The sequence below is a fragment of the Coenobita brevimanus genome, chromosome 21 (genome assembly GCF_032717465.1).
Source record: "Coenobita brevimanus isolate Jiangsu-jjx chromosome 21, ASM3271746v2, whole genome shotgun sequence".
Lineage (NCBI taxonomy): Eukaryota > Metazoa > Arthropoda > Malacostraca > Decapoda > Coenobitidae > Coenobita > Coenobita brevimanus.
In genome coordinates, this window is record NC_136974.1 from 16,792,288 (window position 1) to 16,804,787 (window position 12,500).

The 12,500-nt window shown below is 40.3% G+C and overlaps 1 non-coding gene across 1 annotated transcript; it reads left to right on the plus strand.

The window, feature by feature from the left end:
- The first annotated feature begins 4,593 nt into the window (after window positions 1–4,593).
- Window positions 4,594–4,717, plus strand: LOC145392311 (5S ribosomal RNA). The gene has a single exon (XR_013895981.1). It is a non-coding gene; the product is annotated as a 5S ribosomal RNA (ribosomal RNA).
- Window positions 4,718–12,500: the final 7,783 nt, after the last annotated feature.

Consider the following 12,500-nt stretch of genomic DNA (forward strand, 5'->3'; position numbering starts at 1 on the left):
GGTAACCTTCCAGAGTGTAAACACTGTGAAGGAGATACTAAAAAACGCAAAGAAACTTATGGAAAAAGAGGAGTTCAAAAATGTATGGATAAAAAGATGCCTAACACAAGAGGAACTGGAATTACTGAAAGAGAAGAGGGAGGAAGCAAAAACAAAAAAATGAGGGAAGATCAGAGGAGGAGAATAATATATATATATTTTTTTTTACAAAGTAATTGGATTGCAGATACGAAAGTGGTACATAAACAGGAGTGAATAAAAAGGAGGAAGGTAGTAGAACCAAGTCATGACAAGTATATAAATAAGATGATTTAGTTATGTACTCAAATGTAGATGGAATGGTATCTAAATCATTGGAGATGAATGATTATATAAGAAAAAATTAACCACATAAAATATGCCTAACTGAAACAAAATTAACACCAAGGATATCAAATGACATCCTAAACTTAGAGGAATACAATATATGGAGAAGAGATAGGAACTTAAAAAAAGGAGGAGGAATTATAATATTAACAAAGAAAAATCTAAAAGTCAAAGAAATAGAACTAGATATACCCTCACAAGTAGAACTGATTGCAGTAGAGATTAATACATCTGAAGGGAAAGTAATTGTAGCCAATTTGTACATGCCACGCAGATCAAACACATGAGAAAGGGGAGAATATGAGGATCTGGCAGGGAGTACAATTTAGAGTTTAAGAGCATTACTACATAGAATGAAAGAGAAATCGGAAAGAATTATACTAACTGGAGATTTTAATACAAATATAAATTGGAATACTCTAGATATAATAAGCCATGAAAGCTGTTGGGACCAAACGCTCCTGGATCTTGTGCAGGAGTTTTTCCTAACGCAACATGTAAGGGAAAGTACCAGAAAAAGAGGACTCGATGTACCCTCAGTGCTAGATCTTTTATTTAGTAGGCAAGAAAATGACATTGACAGTTTAATATATCACCCTCCAATTGGCAAAAGCGACCATGCAGTACTAAATTGCAACTTCAGGATTACATATGACATAGTTAACAGCAATGAAAGTTACAAAAAAAGCCTAAATTATTAAAAAAGAAAACTATCATAACCTGAAGAAGTACTTCTTAGAAATTGATTGGGGAAAGGACCTTAGAGGACAAGATTTAAATGCTATATATAAAAAATTCTGTGGACTTTACTATACGAGTCCAGGAGTACATCCCACAGCACAAAGAGGCAGAAAAGAAAAGAAAGAAATGGTTCAATACAGAATGTAAAAAAATCAAAAGAAAAAAGAGATTTGTTGTGGAACAGATACAGAAGACAGAATAGTGAAAGGACATGTAACAACTACAGTATAAACAGGCAAGAAACGATTATACAAGAATAAGGAGGGAAGCCCAAAAACAGTTTGAGGGGGATATCATAAATAAAAGTAGTGAGCAACCGAAGCTATTTTACAGCTACATCAGAAACAAAACCAAAGTAAAAGATAAAATACAATCGATTACGGATGAGGGAATTACCTATATACAAGAGAAAGATATTTGTGAAGTACTAAATAAGAATTTCCAATTATTTTTTAGAGAAGAAAATAATTTTGAGAGGGATTATGTGGAACATGCATGCCCACACATACTACGAGATATACAAATAACAGAAAAAGAAATACAGGAGGAGTTAAGTAAATTAGACAAAGGAAAGGCAAATGGTCCTAATGAAATTTCATGTTGGGTGTTACATGAATGTGCAAAGGAGTTAAGTAAACCATTATCTTTAATTTTCAAGATATCCTTGAGACTAGGTAAACTACCTGATATTTGGAAGAAAGCAAAAATTGTTCCCTTATTCAAGAAAGGGAATAGACAAAATCCATTCAACTACCGACCAGTATCACTAACCAGTGTAGTAAGCAAGGTATTAGAAAAACTTATAAGAAAAGCTTGGGTAAATCATCTAGAAGAACACAATATGATAACAGAAAGACAGTTTGGTTTCAGAAAAGGATAATCATGTGTTACTAATCTATTGAGCTACTATGACAGAGTAACAGACACATTACAGAAAAGAGAAGGATGGGTGGACAGTATCTATTTAGATTTCAAGAAAGTATTTGACAGAGTACCGCACCAAAGACTTTTATGGAAACTGTACCATCAAGGAGGAATCCGAGGCAAAATGTATTGTTGGATGCAAGATTTTCTCAGAAAAAGAGAAATGAGAACAGTACGAAAGGGAAATTACTCATCATGGAGAGAAGTGACTAGTGGAGATCCACAGGCCTCAGTGCTGGCACCAATCATGTTTTTATTGTATATAAATGATATAGACAGTAGCATTGGAAATGAAAGCTATATATATATGTTCGCTGATGATGCAAAAATACAAAAGACAATTACTAATGCAGACTCATGTAAAGAGCTACAAGAAGAATTAAATAAACTTCATGAATGGAGCAATACATGGCAAATGGAATTCAATGTGGACAAGTGTCATGTAATCAAGTTTGGTAAAAGTGGAAAAAGACCTGATTGGGATTATAAGTGAGGAAATAAAACCCTACACACATCAGAAAGAGAGAAGGACATAGGTGTGATTATCAATAACGGATTATCTCTGGCTGACCACATCAGTGAGAAGGTACGGAACATGTATACAATGTTTGCAAATATGGGAATAGCGTTCACATACATAGATGAAGACATGCTAAGAAAGCTATTAATATAATTCATCACACCAACCCGGAGCATGCATCAGCAGTCAGGAGTCCTCATCTCAAAAAACACATAGACAAGATTGATAAAGTACAAAGGGCAGCTACAAGATGGGTATCAAGCTTAAGGGATCTAAGCTGCGAAGAAAGACTAGAAAAACTGTATCAGCCTACACTACAGTAGAGAGGGAAAAGAGGAGACATGATTATGCTATATAAATGCATATCAGAGAAGGAGAAAATAAACATAAATGATTATATAATCTATGGGGATGCATCAGCAAGAGGACACTGCAAAAAACTGCATAAAAAGAGAGGCGATAAGTACGTAAGGAAAATTAGTTTCCCAAATAGAGCAATTGATCAGTGGAATGCACTACCGAATGAAATAGAGTGTGCCAAAACAATTCACAAATTTAAGGATATGTACGACAAAAATGGTTTAAGACACGGGACAGTTCGAGCTTGACTCATTCCTATAAAGATACAATTAGGTAGGAATACACACACACACACACACACACACACACACACACACACATATATATATATATATATATATATATATATATATATATATATATATATATATATATATATATATATCCCTACCGAAGCAGGGACGATACAGCCAATGTATCTTTACCAAGTGGCTTAGGCTGTCTGGTAGAGATTGTATGTAGGGTGAGAAGTGCTTGTAAGTCTAATTGTAGTGGCTTTGGATGTGTGTATAGTCTGTGAACCAAAGCCGTATTTTTGTCGTCCAAAATGGAGCTTGGGATTCGAAGCGCGTCTTGCGGCGCTTGGTTTCTGTCCGCAAAAACAGTCCAGGATACGTAGAACCGAAAAATTATATGCCAGTCGCAAAGTAAACAGAGGGGTTCGCCGAAGAAGATCTTCTGACGAATATGCAAGTTACATGTAGCCTTTATTTGTGCTGAACTGGCTCTATATGTCGTTAATATTAGCCACCCGCACCCTAATATTATGTACATAATGCTAATTTCAGGATATTTATCATTTATGTGTCCTTCCTGGCGAATTTCACTCTCCCCAAGCTACACCATATAATCCCTGGCGGGACGCGAACCCTCGTTCTTCAGTGTACGAAAACGCACACTTTACGACCGTACCACAGAGGCTCCATATATATATATATATATATATATATATATATATATATATATATATATATATATCATCATCAGCCGTTGAGGTTCCCTGCAGGACCGGCCTATCCCTACCGAAGCAGGGACGAAACAGGCAATGTATCTCTACCAAGTGGCTTAGGCTGTCTGGTAGAGACTGTATCTAGGGTGAGAAGTGCTTGTAAGTGTAATTGTAGTGGCTTTGGATGTGTGTGTAATCTGTGAACCAAGTGTAATCGGCCCGCCTTAAGCCGATTGGGTGCAAGCATACTAGTACGCGACACTGGTTCAACCACAGCACCCCTTATGTCCGCCAAAGTAGCAAGTGGCTCGGTGAACGATTCCCAGAGTTTTACAACTCTGGCGGGAGGCGAACCCTCGTCCACTAGCGTGCGAAACGCACACTCTACCACTGTACCACAGAGGCTCCATATATATATATATATATATATATATATATATATATATATATATATAGAGTGTATCTATCTATCTATCAATCAATATCTGTATCTATATCTATCTATCTATCAATCTATCTATCTATATACGAGTATATTTATCTATCTATCTATCTATCTAGATAGATAGTATTAGATAGATAGATAGGTAGGTAGGTAGTTAGGTAGATAGAAGATAGACAGATATATATATATATATATATATATATATATATATCTATATATATATATAAATATATATCTATATCTATCTATCTATCTATCTATCTATCTATCTATATATATACATATATATACAACGGCCATACCACGTTGAGTACACCGCTTCCCGTCCGATCAGCGAAGTTAAGCAACGTTGGGTCTGGTTATAAACATACTTGGATGGGTGACCGCCTGGGAACACCAGATGCTGTTGTCATAACGTTCTCCCTACGTGTCAAGTGGGGTTGGTGGAGGATTAGTGCCCCTCCCTGTAAAATAATTAACTCTAAGCCCTTGGCCACCCTGTCTGGGATACATGGCGTCTGGCAATGAATTCATTCCATTCATTCATTCATTCATTGCCAGACGCCATGTATCCCAAACGGGGTGGCCAACGGCTTAGAGTTAATTGTTTTACAGGGAGGGTCACTAATCCTCCACCCCACTTGACACGTAGGGAGAACGTTATGCCAATAGCATCTGGTGTTCCCAGGCGGTCACCCATCCAAGTACTAACTAGACCCTAACGTTGCTTAATGATATATATATATATATATATATATATATATATATATATATATATATATATATATATATATATATTTTTAATGCGAGGAAGAAGGAACCAAAGGCCGCGAGCCCGCAAAAAGAGTTCCCTCCAAGAGAAAAACAAAATACCAGAGAGAGCCAAATTCAAGATCCGATCATTTCGACATGTCTGGACACTGCATTTCAAAGACTGGAGATCATAGGAAGCAGGAAATACAGACAGAGGGAGACAGTTCCAGAGTTGATCTGTTGCATAAATGAAAGACTGTGAGTAACGGTTAACTCTTGCATTAGAGAGCTGGACAGAAAAGGGATGAGAGTTTGCTGCCAGACGGGTGCTACGCGCCCGTCGTAGAGGTGGAGGAATGCATGCAGACGGTTCAGAGGAGCAGTGACCATTGAAGTTGCGATTGAAAAGAGATAAAGATGCAACAGCACGATGAAGAGACAGAGGTTGACGGGAGTCAGTAAGAGGAGAGTTAATGAAACGAAAAGCCTTTGACTCCACCCTATTGAGAAGAGCTGTATGTGGGGAGCCTCCCCACACATGAGAGTTGTACTCCACACAGGGGCGGATAAAACCCGTGTATAGAGTCAACAGTTGTGCAGGGGTAAAGAAGGAACGGAGTCGGCTTAGCACACCTAATCTCTTGGAAGCAGATTTTACAAGAGATGTAATATGATCTTTCCAAGATAAGTCCCGAGAGAATGAAATCCCAAGCATGTTCAAGGATGATGCAGGATTAAGCTGAATATTATTAAACATTAGTGGGTATACCTGTGGAAGACTTTGTTGGGTTGATAGGTGTAAAAAATGAGTCTTTGATGCATTAAAAACAACCAGATTATTTTTACCCCAGTCAGAGATACGAACCAAGTCAGACATTAGGTGTGCCATAGCTTCATTCCTTGATTGTAGAAGTATCTGCTGAGGTGGACGTTGCGGGAACTGAATGGAAAGGTGAAGCTTGGAGTCATCAGCATAAGAGTGGATAGGATTAGATGTACAGCTTAGAAGGTCACTGATGAATAAAAGGAAGAGAGTTGGTGATAGAACAGAGCCCTGAGGTACACCACTGTTGATAGATCTAGGAGAAGTACAATGGTCGTCTACAACAGCGGCTATAGAACGACCAGAAAGGAAGCTAGAGATGAAGGCACAGATAGAAGGATAGAAACCGTAAGAGGACAGTTTGGAAATTTAAGATTTATGCCAGACTCGATCGAAAGCTTTCAGTTGTCAAGTGCAATGGCAAAGCTTTTGCCAAAACCCCGAAAGGAGGATGACCATGAGTCTGTAAGGTAGGTGGGAAGATCGCCAGTGGAGCGACCCTGAGAGAACCCATACTGACGATCAGAAAGAAGGCTGTGATAGGAAAGATGCTTTAAAAAATTTTCTATTAAGAATTGACTCGAAAACTTTTGAGATACAGGATGTTAAAGCAATTGGACGATAGTTAGAGGATAGGGAATTTTCACCCTTCATTGGGACTGGCTGAATGAGAGCAAACTTCCAGCAAGAAGGAAAGGTACAAGTTAATAGACAAAGGCGAAAGAGCTTGCCTAGACAGGGTATAAGCACAGAAGCACGGTTCTTGAGAACAACAAGAAGGACTCCATCAGGCCCATATGCCTTATTAATATTGAGGCCAGCAATGGCAGAAAATACATCAGCAGAAGAAATTTTAATGTCAGCCATGAGGAAGTCAGAGGGGGGAAGTGATGAAGGAACAGCACCGGAATCGTCTAAAGTGGAATTGGAGGAGAAAGTATGAGCGAAGAGATCTGCTTTATCAGTAGAAGAAATAGCTACAGAGCCATCAGAGTGGAAAAGAGGAGGGAAGGATGATGAGGTAAAGTTGTTAGAAAAGTTTTTGGCAAGGTGCCAGAAGGAGAGGGAAGAATTCGAGTTGGAGAGTTGAGAGCATTTAGTACGGATGAAATTATTTTTAGCAGAGCGAAGAACAGTCTTAGCACGATTCCGGGCAGTAACGTATAAAAGATGTGATTCAGTGGTGGGTTGGCTCCGTTACCTTTTATAGGCCCTCTCATTGTTGCGGACAGCATTAGAACAAGATAGATAGCTATATATCTTCCGGCTAAACAGAGGCTTGAAGGTGGTGGTGGTGGTGGAGGGAATAAAATGGTGGGTAGGGAAGTATGGGATCATGGGTTTATTCCAAGGCTCTTGCAAGAAACTGTATAAAAAACTTTATTTGATACCAAGCTGTTCGTTGCTCTTTTTTATGGCCCAACCGACAGATCAAGGTATTTCCCACTGATATTATAACAGCAGATGTGAGATTGATAATCCTAGCAGGTCAGAATGGAGATGGTGGGCAGCAGTGCCCAAGCTAAGAAGTGTGAAGAATGCTGAGGTGAAAAGATAAATATGGGAAGTACATGCATGACGATGACGTAAGATGTAATGCATTATGACACTTAAGGCAGGATATAGTTAAACGCAGATATGCTTTATTACACCCATCCTGTAAGAGGCATCGGAGTAGAGTAATAGCTGTTAGGCGGAGGCAGCCAGATTGTTTCCAAGCCAGTATAAGACAACGCCGTTGACAGCTCTGATGTAAGAGCATATTGATGTGGAGAAAATGCAAAAGAAACTTAAAAACGCTGACACATGGCATTTTCCATGGACGAGAGACAACCAAAACCTGTAGTTTAGAGTCAGCGATAGTCAGTTTTATACTTATTATAATGAGGGTTACAGGAATAACAGAGCAGCTTCAGATTACCATTTATCTATCTATTGCCAGACGCCTTCATCCCGTAAGGGGTGGCCACAAAAAGTCGCCTGCATGTCGCCCTGTTCCCAGCCATTTCTCTGCCTTCCCCCCAGCTGACACCGTCCTCTCCCATACACCTCTCCATTCCATCCCTCTATCTCATCCTCGGACTCCCCTTCCCTCTCCCACCCTCCACCTCACTCACATACACTCTCCTAGATAGGCTCTCGTTCTCCATTCTCTCCACATGAATTTCTCCTAACGCTTTCTATCATATCCACATCCATACAAGAACTCTCCTTCACTTCGTCATTTGTCAGTCTCCATTTAACTCCACATGCTCCTCTCAAACAGTTCATTTCAACTGCTCTCACTCTTGTGTCCTTCCAACAAGGTCCAAGCTTCACTTCCGTACGTTAGAGTTGGTATCACAATACTATCATGCAGTGACTTTTATTTCCATACTCACTTCCCTACTTCTTATCACTGCTTTCAAAGAACCAGCCACCTTTCTTCCTTGTTGTACCCTTTCAAGCACTTCATTTTCCAAACTTCCATCTTTACTCATCACACTGCCCAATGCACTCACATTCTCCATTTCCTCACCATCCAGTCTCACTGTACATTCAGTGACATCATTTTTCTCGAAGATCACAACCTTACTCTTCCCTACATTCACCTTTAGATTCCTTTTCTTACACACTCTCCCAAACTCTTTCACCAGGCCTTGCAGCTCCCCTCTGTCTTCACATAACAGTACAGTATCATCTGCACACAACAATACAGGAAGTTTTGAAACTGTCCATTTACATTAGGGCCGCTCCAACATCCACTGCTCTACCTTATATCTAACCCCATCCATATACAGATTGAGGAACCATGGAGACGTGACACATCCCTGTTTCAATCCAACATTCAGATAGAAAAATTCTCTCAGCTCACTATCCACAATCACTGCAAGCTTAGCACCCTCATTTTTCCTTTCTCTGAAATCTCCATTCTTGGAGATTTCAATGTTCACCACCACCTTTGGCTCTCCTCTCCTTTCACGGATCCACCTGGTGAACAAGCCTACATCTTTTCTATCCTTAATGACCTAGAGCAGCTTGTACAGCACCCTACCCGTATCCCTGACCGCCTTGGAGAGAGCTCCAACATACTTGACCTCTTCCTCACAACTAATCCTTCTGCTTACTCTGTTAATCTTTTCTCTCCGTTGGGCTCCTCCGATCACAACCTTATTACCTTAACCTGTCCTATCGCTCCAGTATGGCCTGCGGACCCTCCAGGGAAACGTCGTCTCTGGCATTTTGGAGCCGCGGACTGGGAGGCCCTCAGGCAGTACTTCTTTGATTTTCCCTGGAATGATTATTGCTTCCATGGCCGTGAGCCATCTTGAGTGTGCCTTATGACACGGAGGTTATTCTCTCGGGCATGGAAGCATACATTCCTTTCTCATATCCTTTGACTAACGCAAGAAAGCCTTGGTTTAATCACGCTTGTTCTAATGCTGTCCGCAACAAGGAGAAGGCCTACAAAAGGTACCGGAGCCAACCCACCCCTGAATCACATAATCTTTACGTTTCTGCCCGGAATCGTGCTAAGTCTGTTCTTCGCTCTACTAAAAATAATTTCATCCATACTAAATGCTCTCAACTCTCCAACTCGAATTCTTCCCGCTCCTTCTGGCACCTTGCCAAAAATCTTTCTAACAACTTTACCTCATCATCCTTCCCTCCTCTTTTCTACTCTGATGGTTCTGTAGCTATTTCTTCTACTGATAAAGCAGATCTCTTCGCACAGACTTTCTCCTCCAATTCCACCTTAGACGATTCCGGTGCTGTTCCTCCATCACTTCCCCCCTCTGACTTCCTCATGGCTGACATTAAAATTTCTTCAGTTGATGTATTTTCTGCCATTACTGGCCTCAGTACTGACAAGGCATATGGGCCTGATGGGGTCCCTCCTGTTGTTCTCAAAAACTGTGCTTCTGTGCTTACACCCTGCCTAGGCAAACTCTTTCGCCTTTGTCTGTCAACTTGTACCTTTCCTTCTTGCTGGAAGTTTGCTCTCATTCAGCCCGTCCCAAAGAAGGGTGACCACTCCCAACCCTCCAACTATCGTCCAATTGCTTTAACGTCCTGTATTTCAAAAGTTTTCGAGTCAATTCTTAATAGAAAAATTTTAAGGCATCTTTCCTATCACAACCTTCTTTCCGATCGTCAGTATGGGTTCCGTCAGGGACGCTCCACTGGCGATCTTCTCACCTACCTTTCAGACTCCTGGTCATCCTCCTTTCGGGACTTTGGCGAAAGCTTTGCCATTGCACTTGACATCTCAAAGGCTTTCGATCGAGTCTGGCATAAATCTTTAATTTCCAAACTGCCCTCCTACGGTTTCTATCCTTCTATCTGTGCCTTCATCGCTAGCTTCCTTTCTGGTCGTTCTATAGCTGCTGTCGTAGACGGCCATCGTTCTTCTCCTAGATCTATCAACAGTGGTGTTCCTCAGGGCTCTGTCCTATCACCAACTCTCTTCCTTTTTTTCATCAATGATCTTCTAAGCTGTACATCTAACCCTATCCACTCATACGCTGATGACTCCACCCTTCACCTTTCCATTCGGTTCCCGCAACGCCCATCTCAACAGTTACTTCAAGAAACAAGGGATGAGGCTATGGCACACCTAATGTCTGACTTGGCTCATATCTCTGACTGGGGTAAAAATAATATGGTTGTCTTTAATGCATCTAAGACTCAGTTCTTACACCTATCAACTCGACAAAGTCTTCCTCATGTATACCCACTAATGTTTAATAATATTCAGATTAATCCTGCATCATCCTTGAACATGCTTGGGGTTTCATTTACTCGGGACTTATCTTGGAAAGATCATATTGCATCTCTTGTTAAATCTGCTTCCAAGAGATTGGGTGTGCTAAGCCGACTCCGCTCTTTCTTTACCCCTGCACAATTGTTGACTCTATACACGGGTTTTATCCGCCCCTGTGTGGAGTACAACTCTCATGTGTGGGGAGGCTCCCCACATACAGCTCTTAATAGGGTGGCGTCAAAGGCTTTTCGTCTCATTAACTCTCCTCCTCTTACTGACTCCCTTCAGCCTCTGTCTCTTCGCCGCACTGTTGCATCTTTATCTCTTTTCTATCGCTACTTTAATGGTCACTGCTCCTCTGAAGTGTCTGCTTGCATTCCTCCACCTCTACGACGGGCGCGTAGCACCCGTCTGGCAGCAAACTCTCATCCCTTTTCTGTCCAGCTCTCTAATGCAAGAGTTAACCGTTACTCCCAGTCTTTCATTTATGCAACAGGTCAGCTCTGGAACTGTCTCCCTCTGTCTGTATTTCCTTCTGCCTATGATCTCCAGTCTTTCAAACGTAGTGTGTCCAGGCATCTCAAAATGATCGGATCTTGAATTTGGCTCTCTGTTGTATTTTGTTTTTCTCTTGGAGGGAACTGTTACTGCGGGCTCATGGCCTTTGGTTCCTTCTTCCTCGCATAAAAAAAAAATAAATAAAAAATAAAAAATATATGCACTTCACGGCATTACAGCTTCTCATTGGCTCCAAAAATTCTTAGTATTTTCCACTTTCCTTGTCTATTCCTTGTCAGATTACTAGCAGAGAGACAGACAATATCTTGTTATATTAGAGTGGTTCAATTAACGGCAACAGTACCACAGAATGATAATAACCCATTGGTTATGATACTGATTTAATATAGTCGTATCTTCACTCTTTTGAACCTAAATAAATCCAAATACTCCTTGTCCAGTAATAGGAAATATTATTCGTATACTTGAAACTGATGTACAAATCAACTTAGAATAGAATTTTTGTGGGTTTGCGAAACTCCCAAGCATAACTTTACATCAGCATATTTTTGCATAAGGCTTGTTAATATGTTTGCATGTTATCTATGTGTTCTACGCATCTGGTGACCTAAGAATAACATAAGTTATTATTCATTTCAATATAAAGACCATTTTATATATTATTTTATATATTATTCTTGCTACCATCAAACCAGGAGAAAGGTTAAAAACAAAGCTCATTAACATCCATAATAAAGAGATTTCCTTCATAACGCTAAAGTTCAACTGGATGTAGCAAGAAAAAAATACGAATGACGTCACCTGAGTTAATGGATTCTCAGTTGCAGTATGGGTAATTAACTGCCAAGGAAGAGCTGTTAAGAAACATTTTAAGTCACTGGAATAAACACCTAAAACATGTTTTGCTGATACTATACAGAATTACAGACCTCATGACCGAGATGGAATAAGAAAAAAATCATACTTACACACAAGGTAGGAGTTAAAGAGTTCCTTGCTCACTAAGTAGTCCAAACACTGAATCGTGGCGTTATCGTAGGTAGCATCACTCTCTACGCAGGCATCAACTGGCTAAGGAGAGAGAAAAAAGGAAGATGAGACTGGAAGCAACGAAGGAAAAAAAAAGAAAAAAAAAAAAGGAAGGGATAGAGGGCGGGAAAGATGACGGAGAGTTACAGGGACAAGTACAGTAGTTCATCAAAAGGTTGTACGACCGAGGAGGTACCATGGATGATGTTACAGAAGAAGATGGAAAAGGAAGAGGAGAGAAAAGAGAGGGAGACGGAACTGAAGGGACTGAGGCAAGGGGCTGGAGAAAGGTGAAGTGGGAGAGGAGATAATTATTACAGATGGAAT